This window comes from Stegostoma tigrinum, chromosome 44, assembly GCF_030684315.1.
Source record: "Stegostoma tigrinum isolate sSteTig4 chromosome 44, sSteTig4.hap1, whole genome shotgun sequence".
NCBI lineage: Eukaryota > Metazoa > Chordata > Chondrichthyes > Orectolobiformes > Stegostomatidae > Stegostoma > Stegostoma tigrinum.
The window spans coordinates 14620333-14634142 of NC_081397.1; the positions used below are offsets into that span (position 1 = coordinate 14620333).

At 41.1% G+C, this 13810-nt stretch overlaps 1 long non-coding RNA gene across 3 annotated transcripts; it reads right to left on the reverse strand.

Annotated features, from left to right (window-relative positions):
- Positions 1 to 390: 390 nt before the first annotated feature.
- On the reverse strand, positions 391 to 12768 carry LOC132206939 (uncharacterized). 3 transcript variants are annotated; one of them, XR_009443223.1, is made up of 4 exons: positions 12646 to 12768; positions 11868 to 11948; positions 6477 to 8876; positions 391 to 591 (listed from the first exon to the last, which is right to left on the reverse strand). It is a non-coding gene; the product is annotated as an uncharacterized LOC132206939 (long non-coding RNA). The 3 variants fall into 3 exon arrangements; XR_009443225.1 differs by having other exon boundaries at positions 12570 to 12760; XR_009443224.1 differs by lacking the exon at positions 12646 to 12768 and adding an exon at positions 12192 to 12519.
- Positions 12769 to 13810: the final 1042 nt, after the last annotated feature.

The window sequence follows — 13810 nt, forward strand, 5'->3', positions numbered from 1 at the left end:
GCAATGAATATGTGCATAATAGTTTCTATTATGTGACTATGTGAACATTTTTCATCAACCTTTTACTTGCAGTTTCTGAAGTATTAATATGGTCAAATACCATTTTTTTCCTGTCTGACCCTGCAATATGAATGCTTGAGTTTAGGTAGTACTACTCCTAAAAGTGGATCAGTTGTCAGGCAGCCAATAATATTATCGGTGGACGTGTGATTCATTATGTGAAGTTGATATTTGAGTAATTCTATGCAGATTTCCTTCAATTCCTGATGGTATACTTTGGACAAGGATTCAGTCTACCAATCTTCAAAACTGGTGTAAATGTCAATGGGTTATTTTAGGTGAAACCTGTTCAAACTGGGTATTTTGAATGGAGAGAGAAGCAAAATAAAGTGGCATTCCTCTGTCTTGTTTTATTGTCGGCTTTGACGTGTCTGACTGGAAATTAAAGCTCAACGTGTGTCTGATTCAATCTGCTCCGTGACTGGGGAAAGGATGTTCTCATGCTGTGATAGTGGGAACATATCTGCTGTTTGTTAGGAGGAGCTTTGTACTGAAGAAATGATACATTGTCTTGTTCCTTCAAGTGTTTGTCTGCAGGAAGGAAAACACAGATAGCTCCTGTAAACCGTCATCAGATGGGTGTGAAAACATTTAACTGATCAATTCAACATTTTGCTAATAAACATTCAGATATTTAAATTATCACTAGGAATTCTAACAGAACTGTGGGTCTGATTGCACTCTTGCCCTGAGCTGCACTACATTTGATCAATTTTTAAAACTTCAACTCTATTTGAGTGATGCACAGAAAGTAACCAACTCCCGTACAGCTCCATGACTGGAACTACCTAATGCAAGCTTGTCTGTGCGTATGAGTTTAGTTACTGATCCATTCATGTCAGTTGCTACCTGTTGAATGTGTGAGTGTAGTTATCAATGTGTCCCTCTAAATCTTTGGCAAATTACTTCTGTATTACACAGCAGAGACTGACAGGGAAACATTGGTCCAGACCAATCATTGTAAAAATGGTACAGAACAGAAGGAGGTCATTTGGTGCATCATGTCCATGCTGACCCAAACACCCCCAGATGGCCATCACAATCACACCTTCCTGCACACATCCCATAGCCCTGCAGGTTTCATTCGATTATCCTTCAGAACTTGGTCCATATGTGACAGACCATCAAAAGAGGAGAGCCAGATTATTTTGTGAAGAATTTGGAAACTAAAATTTAATACTGAGGACCATTGGGTAAGTACCCAGGTTTTAGATAATGAGATTTTTTTGAAAAGAACCGTTGTTATGGAACAAGATGGACAGCCACACTCCATTGATCCTTCAATCTTCCTGCATTCGAAAACTGAGCATTTTAAATGTTTCATGTAAAGTGGAGAGCCAGTTACCATTTAAATTATTATTTTTTAAAAAATAAATGTCCATGATTATAAAATCTTCTGGCTTACAACAGAACAAAAAAAATCTAGCTCCACAAGATGAAGAATTTGAGAACAATCCTGCGATAAAGGTGGAGATGGTAGTTCCCCTGCCACCGTGAAACATTTATGGAAATTGAATGCTGGCTGAATGGATGTAATTATTGGCTTGTTGTTTCTAATCATTGCAGGCTTGGAGAGACAGGACTGTTTGCTGTGCTGTCGTTGTCTATGACTAGATATGTGTGAGTGATAATCATTTTGTATAGATCATGTTTCTGTTAGCTGGAGTTTAAACGGACTGTTAGTCCTTGGATCACATCTTTAGTTATGATGATTGTATTTTGAACTAGTTCTGAGTCAGTCAGTACCTGTATCTGTCAGTCCATCCACATGGAAACAAAGCTGAGTATTATTACAGGTCGCGTCGCACTACCTCAGAACAGAGGTTCAACTTCAGAACACTCATTTCCATACTCATATGCTGATAGACTTGCTGAGATTTTGCAGCAATTTCTACTTTTGTTTCTGATTTCCAGCATCTGCAGTTCCTTGGTTTTTCTATTTGTCAGGAAAATGTGTTTGAAGTTCTCATGATTTATTTGTTATGTTTATATATGGGATAAATATTTATCAAAAGGAACAATTCTGTCCAAATCAGTTACTGGTAAACTAAAATGAAGCGTCACTCTCAACACAAAACCAAAGTTGTTGGAAAAGTTCAGCAGCCCTGGAGGCATCTGTACATGCAGTTATCAATTTATACTTGCTGGTTTCTATGATGTGAATATATGAATGTAATAACCAATTTATATCTGACAGTTTCTGTGGCATGAATATTTAAATACAGTTATCATTCTGCCCCTGTCAGTTTCTTCTATGCGAATGTAATCATCAATCCTTACCTGTCAATTTCAGCTTTTGTCAATTTGTGAGCATAGCTATCATTCTGTCCTTGTCAGATTCTGCTCTGCAAATGACAGTAATTATCACATTTTACACAGTTCTGAGGAAGCATCACCAGACCTGAAACATTAACTGATTTTCTCTTCGTAGATGCTACCAGACCTGCTGAGCTTTTCCTGCATGTTCTCTTTTTGCTCCTGATTTACAGCATCAACAATTCTTTTGTCTTTTTATGTTAGATTTTACCTTTCAGTTTCTGCAAATTGAATGTGTGAATCCAGTTGTCAATCTATGTCAGTTTCTGCTCTTCAATGAGTGTAGTTATCAATTTTCTCTGTCAAATTCTGCTTTGTAAATAACTAAGTATAGTTATCTCTTTGTTCTTTGTATATCAATAACTACACTCTTGTATTCACGTATCAGAAAATGACACGGATAATGACAATTAGGCACACATTCAGAATGCAAAAAAACTGACAGGTACAGATTGATAAATGTATGCACACATTATAAACATGTCGAGATTGAGATGAATGAAATGACATAAATGGATCAGAAACTAAACTCATATGCACAGACAAGCTTGCATTAGGTAGTTCCAGTCATGGAGCTGTATGGGTATCGGTTACTTTCTGTGCATCAATCAGTTGGAGTTGGAGTTTTTAAAATTGATCAAATGTAGTGCAGCTCAGGGCTAGAGTGCAATCAGACCCACAGTTCTGTTTGAATTCCTGGTGATAATTTAAGTATCTGAATGTTTATTAGCTAGATGTTGAATTGATCAGTTAAATGGTTTCACACCCATCTGATGACAGTTTACAGGAGCTGTTTTTTTTGTGTCAGTTTCTGCTACATGCTAGCATGAGCATATTTACCAATCTGTAACTTTCAGTTTCTCCTGTGTGTATCTGACAGTGTAGTTATAAATCTGTTATAACAAGGCACAGAGCTGGATGAACACAGCACGCTAAGGAGCATCAGGGGAACATGAAAGCTGATGTTTTGTGCCTGGGCCCTTCTTCAGAAAATTGAGAGTGTGTGAATACATTTATCATACTCTCCCCATCAGTTTCAGCTGTACGAATGAATGAATGTAGTTGTCAATCTGTCCCTGTCAGTATCTGAAATCAGAATATTCAAGCATGTTTGTGTAATTGTCAGTCTATCCCTGATAGTTTTTGCTCCATGAACGTGAGGTTTTGTTTTTAATATATTCCTGTCAGTTTCTGCTTGGGGAATGTGTGAGCATTTTTATAAACCTGTACCTATCAGATTCTGTGTCATCAAGACAGGAATTTAGTTATTAATCTGTACCTGTTATCTATGGTTTTGTGAAGAACTGGGTGTAGTTATTGATCTGCATTTGTCAGGAGCTGGCACGTGAAGATGTGAGTGTAATTATCAATCTGTCCCTCTCAGTTTCTGCTGTGTCATATGTGAGTTTAGTTGTCAATCAATACCCATCCATTCCTGCTTCATGAATGTGGGAGTGCATTGCAAAAAAAAATCAAATTTCTGTGAATGTGCAAATGCAGATCACAATCTCTACATTTTTATAATGTGTGCATACGTTTATCAATCCGTACCTGTCAGTTGTTTGGCATTCGGAACGTGTGCAGAACTGTCATTGTCCTTGCCGTTTTCTGATACGTGAAGACAAGAGTGTAGTTATCGATATACAAAGAATAAAGAGAACAAAGAAAATTACAGCAGAGGAAAATGCCCTTCCGCCCTCCAAGCCTGTGCCGATCGAGATCCTCTGTCTAACCTGTCATCTATTTTCTAAGGGTCTGTGTCCCTTTGCTCCCTGCCCATCCATGTACCTGTCCAAATATATCTTAAAAGATGCTAATGTGTCTGCATCTACTACCTCCACTGGCAACGCATTCGAGGCACCCACCACCCTCTATGTAAAGAACTTTCCACGCATATCTCCCTTAACCTTTCATCCTCTCACTTTGAACTCAGGACCCATAGTAATTGAGTCCCCGACTCTGGGAAAAAGCTTCTTGCTATCCACCCTGTCGATATCCCTCATGATTTTGAAGACCTCAATCAGATCCCGAACCACACTCTCCATCTTTCTAATGAAAATAATCCTAATCTACTCAACCTCTCTTCATAGCCAGCACCCTCCATACCAGGCAACATCCTGGTAAACCTCTCCTGCACCCTCTCCAAACCGTCCACATCCTTTTGGTAATGTGGCGACCAGAACTGTACACAGTATTCTAAATGTGGCCGAACTAAAGTCTTATACAACTGTAACATGACCTGCCAACTCTTGTACTCAATACCCCGTCCGATGAAGGAAAGCATGCTATATGCCTTCTTGACCACGCTATTGACCTACGTTGCCACCTTCAGGGAACAAAGGACCTGAACACCCAGATCTCTCTGTTCATCAATTTTCCCTAGGACTCTTCCATTTACTGTATAGTACGCCCTTGAATTAGATCTTCCAAAATGCATCACCTCACATTTGCACGGATTGAACTCCATCTGCCCAACTCTCCAGTCTATTTATATTCTGCTGTCATCTCTGACAGTCTCCTTCACTATCTGCTACTCCACCAATCTTAGTGTCATCTGCAAACTTGCTGATCAGACCACCTACACCTTCCTCCAGATCATTTACGTATATCACGAACAACAGTGGTCCCAGCACAGATCCCTGTGGAACACGACCGGTCACAGGTCTCCAATTTGAGAAACTCCCTTCTACTACTACTCTCTGCTTCAATGATATGTGATTGTCACTTTCTTCTCTATGGCTGTGAGTGTATTTTCTCATTTCTGCCAGTCAGATCCTGCCCTGTAAAGTTTGAGTATGTTCCACAATATTCATTCTATGGTACAGTTTAAGTTTTATTCCAATATTGGTCAGTCTCTGGTTTGAATGTGTTGAGTTTAATGTGCACATTTTTGTTGCAAGTTCGCTGTACGAATCATTCTTAATTGAAAGTCAAAAAACTTGGTATCTGCTTGAATATATGTTGTTTTCTGTCTGTTTTCAGGTCAATATTTAATTTCCTTCAGGTAGATTTAAAACTTTATATTCGGCAGTGGGTTCTGCTATCCTGTTTGTGGGACAAACAAAGTCAATGGCAATATAGGTTTCAATCTGACACTTGTCCTGATGTGCAATTCCTCCAGTTTGTACAAAAGGAAAAAAAAACTTCAGTTACCTCTCTCAGTCTAAGACACGGTGAGATATTTGGAGGTACATTGAATGTCTTGTTCAATCTACTACTTCATGGGAAGTAATTATGTCAAAAAATTCATACAATTTTTTTGATGATGTCGCAAACAATTGATACTTAATTTATGACCATGGCCATTACCATGTAGTTAAATCCTACAGGGAGTGCATGGAGATTGGAGAACTGAGCTCACTTTTTGTTCTGTTTGTCTCTTTCATAGAAGGCTAGCTCTCTGACCTGAAATCTGAGAGTAGAAATCATTTTTAGTGTTACATGTGCTGAGGCTTGAAGTGTACATGGTCTTCATGGCTATTAGATGTTGAGGAATGTGTGTTGGAACGGTGCATGTATGTATTTGGAATACATTGTAAATCACTCAGTAGGGGGTGTGTATGTGTGCGTGTGTGCGCACTTGTGCAGTTTATGTTATGTGCTCTCAGTAACCATTTTATGTCACACATTTGGAAGTCACATTATTTCATTCTTCTCTCTATGCCTGGGACATCAATTTGTCAAAACATAGACACAGCCCTGATCAGTTACTGATAATGTGAATGTTTTCTTCCATATCTGTACTCACACTGTGCGAAGTAACTGTGTAACTGCATGAACTATTTCTTCACCTTGACAGTAACTTGAAAAACATGCTTACTAAATGCAGATTTACTGCAGTTCCTCGGTGTCCGTCTCAGATGAAGATTCAGTCTGTGACTTCACAAAAATGTCATAAATGTCAGGAGGCTATGAATGAAGAAAATTATAGCAACTGTGGAGGTGTGCATTGGAAAGAGAGAAAACAAACCACTTGTATTTTGTTGCTTGTATTTGACTGTTGGCTTGAATGCATTTTTCTGGAAATTAAGTTCAACGTGTCTCTGAATCAAACTGCTCTTTGCCTGTCGAAATGATGCATTCTGACAGCGGTAACATACCTGCTGTTTGTGAGAAGCAGCTGCTCACACTTGGCTTTGCACCAAAGAAATGATACACTGTCTTGGTCCTTCATGTATTTGCCTGGATGAAAACAGAAGAGAAACATTCTGTAAATCAGCATCAGCCAAGTTTGACAATCTCAAACAGATTAACGTACATTCAGTTGATAATTATTAGGATGTTTCTTTTCTTCAACTTCACCTGACAATGTAGCAGAGCTCCAAAAGCTTGAGATTTTAAAATAAACCTATTGGACTATAACACAAATCATGAGACTTCTGCCTTTTCTTTGAAGCCATCAATTCAAACACAGGTCTAACTCAGCGAGGTCCAGAAACTGAACAATTGCACAGCTGCATCTAAAGGTGCTACCTGAGGATGCTGTAATATTGACACAGTTTGTGTCACCAGATCCCAACACACTAACTGTTGTAAAGAAGAACAACAGACACTATTTCGAATGTTTTTGCTCGAGACATATAATCTGTTGACTCCAATCTGCGTCCTTTACAGGATTCTTATATTTCCACCATCTTGCCTGTGTTTCCACTATTCTTTGCACAATGACGATAAACAGTGTGAAACAGTAGCCAAACAAGCAGCATTTGGGGCAGGGCCACCAATGGCATGGACTGCTTTTCCCAATAATTCCCAACAACAAACATCAATGGGTCATTCCCTAATTCCCTTCTCTCCCACTGTGAAGAAAGCAACTGCGGCTGTGGGGAAAAGGGCAGATAATGCTTCAAGCTGAGGCATCGGCCCTTTGTGGAGCGATAATAGAGCTCTTTCCCAGGTCATGTTAATAACTCCCTGTCTCCAGCTCTCTCAGAATTGAATGAGCAATGTTCGGGCTGCCCAAGTCTAAGAGACACCGAATGGCTGGCAGCTAAGCTGTTCCTCTAGCCCTGCTGCATATGACTGACACGTGGTTAAACAGAACGAATGAAAAAAGCCTGCTCCAGCATTTAACAAAGACACAATGGTACTTTTGAGAAGAGGTTATTCCGAGGCAAAAGGGAGCATTGCACAAACAACAGCTGCAAGATTTGTTGGAGACAGTTTGAAGGTTTGCAACAAAGATTGAAGGGGACAGTAAGTTCTGCAATAAACAAACAGTTGAACTCATGGGATTATGGCTCATAAAAAAAATCTACAGAATCAAACAAGTTCATTAAAATTGATAAGCAATTGATTTCAGTCCCTTTAATGAAAGGATGTTGTCCCATTAGATGAATATAGTTAGTTAGGACAAGGGGTGTCAATCATCCCAAAGACAGCTGGCCTAGCTCATCATGAAAACAGCAGATAACTCCATCTTGCAGCAATATTCACAATATTAAGAAATTGGTTCCAGTTAAAGATCCTTCAGATAGATTTCAATGTAATTCTAAATCTATATATATAAAATAAAATACAAATATCACTAAAAGCATCAGGGGAGAAGATTCAAACATGGGTATGAAAGTTAAATTCGTCTCCAGAAGGTTTCCTATGTCACTAAAGGAATGCCTGGTGCATCCTGTAAGAAGCAAATGGCTCACAATTCATTAGCTATAACAGAGCTAAGAGTATGGGTATGCATAAAGCGTTACATATAACTCACTTTATAATACAATTAATATCATGAATCTTATAGCAACTTGTAAGAATAAACTCAGCAATAGTAAGCCCTGCCAATGCTGCAGTTAGAGATAACACAATGTGGAGCTGGAGGAACACAGCAGGCCAGGCAGCATCAGAGGTGCAGGAAAGTTTAAGTTGTGGGTCAGGATTCTTCTTCAGAAGCATCAACTTTCTTGCTACTCTGATGCGGCCTGGCCTCCTAGTAGGAGTCAACTGTCTGTTTTATTATAATTCAGACAGTGGGAAAATAAGAGGAGTAACAGAATTTAATAGAGACACAAAATTAATACAATTGACAGCAGAATTCAAGCTAGCCTGATAGGTAAGCGATTCTGGGGCATGACTGAAGGTGTACGGCCAGTAACTTTTTAAAGCGAATTGATAGATGTATGGAAAGATCCCATGGCCTGGTGATTACACTGTCTGATAATGTTTAACAGACATTGTGGTGAACCTTGGCCTGGCTAATAGAGGGTCCAGCTTCAGTTAGGAGTTTCAAAGGATTGGTTGTATAGGATAAGGGGAAAGGCACAGTGATCCAGTTGCATTGGATCACTGTAACAAAACGTATAATAGTGTATTCCACTGTGAGAATCAGAGTGTCATCAATCTCTCTTTCCAATCTGAGATAAAGATTAATGATGTAACTGCATCTTCAAGAGGGGTGGCTGTGGCCCTCTCCCCGCATGATCCGGTGAATGGTTGACGAAATACTGCGATGGGCCTGAATTCTGCCTGCCCCGAGTCTTTGTCCTAGGTCTGGAGTTTCAGTCCTGCAGGGAATCAAAGAAGTGGATTGAAAATTTGGCCCATTCAATTTGCTCCACTGTACAAGGACAATATCTGATCCAAGTGAGCTGTTAACTATCGTATTCATTCACCTTGACCGTTATCCCATAAATATTAATTCAATGTTGAAAGAACATACAGAGAAATGAAAGAAATGGGACATTCTCACTGAAGCAACACGTAAGTATTGGATGGCACCCTGTGTCACAGTGGTATCTAGATGGAAGTGGTCGTGGGCTTGGAAGGCACTGTCTATGGAGCATTGGTGAATTCCAGCTGTGCATCTTCTGGAAGGTACACATTGCTGCTTGAGCATTGGTATTTGAGGGAATGGACGTTTGCGGATGTGGAGCCAATCAAGTGTTTCTCTCCTGGATGGTATCTTGCTTCTGGTGTGTTTGTGGAGCTGCACTCATCCGTGTAAGTGGGGCTAAACCATCACATTCCTGACTTGATCACATTAGATGTTGGACAGGATTTGTGGAAGCAGGAGACCAGACACTCACTGCAGGATACCCAGACTCTGAACTGTCCTTGCAGTATCTGTATTTATGTACAGAATCAGCTCGAGCATCACAGCGTCCATGAGTGAAACAGAATGGAAACAGACCCTTTCATCCAACTGGTCTGCAATAGATTAACATCCCAATCTGACCTCGTCCCATTTGCCTGCATTTTGCACATATCCCTCTCATGTCGACCTGTTCATCTACCCATCCAATGGTGTTTAAAACTTATCATTGTACCCTCCACTAGGCGTACTCTGTCAGCTTGTTCCAGACATGCCCCACACTCTGCACTAAAGAAATCTCCCTCAGGTCTCTTTTAACATTGACCCTCTCACTGTAAACCTATGCCCTTAAGGTTTGGGCTCCTCCACCCGAGAAAAAGAGACCATGGCTATTCACCCTATCCATGCTCCTCATGACTTTATAAACCTCTACAAGGTCACTCCTCAGTCTCTGATGCTGCAGGGTAGAAAGCCCGAACCTGTTCACCCTCTCCAAACAGTTCACACCATCTAGTCCAGCTAACATCTCTAAATATTTACTGCGCCCTCTCCAGTTCAACAACTTCCTTCCGACAGCAGGTTGGCCAGAACTTTAAGCAGTAAAAAAGCACATTTCCTGTACAGCCACAACATGACATCTCAACTCCTATTCTCAATACACTGACCAAAGAAGGAAAACACTTGCTTCACCACCTTATCTACTTGCGACTCCACTTTCAGTGAACTACGCACACAAACACCTTGGTGTCTTTGTTGGGGAACACTTCCCATGGCCCTCCCATTCACTGTCGAACCCCTCTCCTGTTTTGAACAATGAGAATGTGTGTGTTATTATCATTCTCTTCTTGTCAGTTTCTGCAACATGAACAAGAGCAACTATTAACGTATGCCTTTCTGTTTCTGTTATGTCTATTTGTGAGTTGAGTAATTGTTGCAAACATACCAGTTTTTGCTGTGTGACTGAGAGAGTGAAGTTCTCAATCCAAAATAATCAATTTCTACTCTTGTGCATCAAAATAGTTTTATTCTCTGGCCACCAGTGATATTCTGTGACTGTGCTTCAATCTGACAGAATAGTTATGAGGGTGTAGAGAGAGAGCCTTAATCCCATTTCCATTTGCGGTTTATGAGCTTTCTGTCAGTCTGAGGGGGTAAGGAGGTGGAGAGCAGATCATATTCCCAACAATCTGTGGAAACAGTTGAAGAGTACAAATGTTCTAGAGCAAGTACAATGGGCTGAACGGCCTGCTTCTGACATGTACTTGATCTGTATTTCTGAGGCATTTTCATGAATCCAAGTGTTGGATAGTGCGTCAGTGTAAAGATATCATGTAGAAATGGACAGACAAGCTTATTTTTCTTTTAAAAAAGCTGGCCTTGTAAGTCAGTGTAGGTTGTTTCCAGTTTTACTGAGATACTTAGTTTCACTTTGTACTGGGATATTGAATTTTTTTTTCATTTATTTATTTGGAGAATTTTATTCTGTATCTGACAGACCATGCTGCATTCTCTACTTGTCAGGCTTTGGCAGAGAAAGTGCATTTGCAATTCACATTATTTAATTTCTGTGTCTTTGTATGGGACATTATTCATCAAAAGATAATTTTAGTCCTAAATAAAAACTCAAAAAACTTCAGGTGCTGCAAGTCAGAAACAAACATGGAATTTGCAGGAAACGCAAAGCAGGTCTGGCAGCACGTGAAGAGAAATCATGGTTAACTTTTCAAACACTTCCTCAGTTCTGCGCAAAGGTCACTGGATCCGAAACATTAATTCTGATTTCTCTTCACGCATGCTGCCAGGCCTGCTGAGCTTTTCCAGAAAATTCTGTTTTTGTTTACTATTTCTGTCCTCAGTCACTGATCAACATCAAAAGTTTCCTTCCATATTTGTACTCAATACCTACTCCATATAATGGTCATTGTAACAACTTGATCTGTTTGTATCAGACTTAAATGGAACTGCAGATGCTGGAGAATCCGAGATAACAAGGTGTGGAGCTGGATGAAGACAGCAGGCCAAGCAGCATCTCAGGGGCAGGAAAGCTGACATTTTGGGCCTAAACTTTTCATCAGAAACATCAGCTTTCCTGCTCCTATGATGCTGCTTGGCCTGTTGTGTTCATCCAGCTCTAAACCTTGTGATCAGGTTGTATACCTGGATTATAACTATAAAAATACCCTCGCTTAATGTGAATTCAATGTAGTTATTGAGAGTATATTTGTGACATAAATTCAATCTATTCTCTTCAAATGCTGTGAATGACAATGGGCTGTCAAAGATAAACTTGACTGGAACTGGGCTAGTTTATATTGAGAAGAGAAAAAAAGGTTACATTTGTATTTATTTGGTGGCATTTGATTGCTGGTTTGATTGTTGCTTTCTGGAAATTGCGTTCAATGCGAGTCTTACTTAAACCGCGACTGTGGAAAGGACAGTCTCCGCTCTGACAGTGGGAACATACCTGCTGTTAGTAGGAGCAGCTAGTCACACTTGGTGTTGCACCACGGAAACGTGACATTGTCTTGGCACATCAGATAATTGCCTGGAGAAAGGCAAAAGAGAATTCTCCCGTAAATCGACATCCACCGAGTTTCAAAATATCAAAGCTCATCAATAGAAAATTTCGTGAATACTCATGATAATTCCTTGTTTTAAAGCCAACGAGTCGAACAGAAAAGGGTCCGGTTACACAACTAACCCGGGTTCCTCCTCTTTCTTTTAGCGAAATTCTAAAACAATTTACTAAGATACAAAAACTAACCAGATCCACGAATGGAATGCTTACACGGTTCAATATCCAGCTCCCAATACACGAACTATTGAAGGGAAGCACAACAGGCACGATTTCAAATATTTTGCTGGAAACTCTTAATCCGGTGACTGCTATGTTTCTCCTTCGCGGGATGAGCCCGTTTGCACACACTGCTTTGTTTTATTCACGGTTCAATGCAAACTCGCAACTAACAGCGTGAAACAGCAGCCAAACAATGAATTTCCATCAGTGTTTAGAAGACTAAAAGCTACAAGCCTGACCCCCAGCAGCAGCTTCTTGCCGCTGCGTCTCCCTCAGCAGGCCCACACACAGCCCGAGAAAGGCCTCTCTCTCCCCGCCCCCAGGCCGCTCACTCCAAGTTCCGGGACCAGTTCCTGCTCCGCCTCTTACCAACAGCCCACGGTTCTCCCTGAACTGAGCCCGAATCAATGCCAGTCTCGGAGCCCCCTCTGTGTCCCAGACTCACATCTCGATGAGCTGCTGGAAGGAGCCTGCTGTTCCCTCGCTTCCCTGGGCGCTGGTCTCTCCATTGCGGCCTGTTTCAAACAAACCTCTTCCACTCAATGAGTCAATGCCACTCAAAGGCAGGTCAACGGAGAACTTCACGCATGCGCTCCTCTGGTCAGCAACAAGCAGCTTTTTGGGGTTTGGGGATGGCAAGGATCACGCATGCGCTGCTTTCCCCGCTGAGTCCCAGAAACAAACATCAATTGGTTACTTCCCCAATTCCCTTTCCTCCCAGTTTAAGCAAAGCGAATGGAGGCTGTGGGGGGAATGGCATAAAATGTTTCAAACTGGGGCATTGGCCCTTTGTGAAGCTCCAATGGAGCTCTTTCCCGGGTCATGTTAATATCTGCCTCCCCCCGGCTTTCTCACAATCTGGTGGGGAAGCGGAGAAGCTGGCAGCCGTTCGGCCCATTTAATATTCTCTACTATTCAATAAAATCACGCCTGATCTCATGTTAACTGTGATATTTAATTCTGCTGGCCTTCGTCCCATATTGACTCTGTCAAGGTAACACAGAGCGATGGAATAAATGCGACATTATGACGAAGGCAGAATGGAACTGCTGTGGGGTGTCTTGCAGCGCAGAGGTAGTTTCCCTATTTCTGGGTCAGGTGGGCCGTGCTAAAGCCACACCCGGACCAGGGGTGAGTAATAATATCCCTGGGCCCGATGCAAATACCAGTTTGGAATTGATGACTGATTTTATTCTCAGTATGCTGCAGGCAGAAAACTTGTGATGAATGGGTTCCCGCAACGAATGACCCAGCTGTTTTTTCTTGTTTGCGCATTCCTGGGAAGAGGACTTCTCTGCCTTTGTCCAGCATTTATTGCGGGCCCCTAGTTGCCCCCAATTTGAAGTTGGTGCTGAGCCACCTTCTAAAATAGTTCTGGTCCATGTGCTGCCCACATTGCAGTTCGCAGGTAGTTCCAGGGTCTTGATTCAGAGACAGTGAAGGCAAGGGGACGTATTTCCAAGTTAGGATTGTGGGTGATTGGAGGGGAACGTATCAAGGTGGTGTTCCTCCACATCAGCTGCCCAAGCCCTTTTAAATGGATATATTCGTCAGGATGGATGGTGGTCTTTCTACAAAACTGTCATTTTAGATGGCTATTTAACACCGTT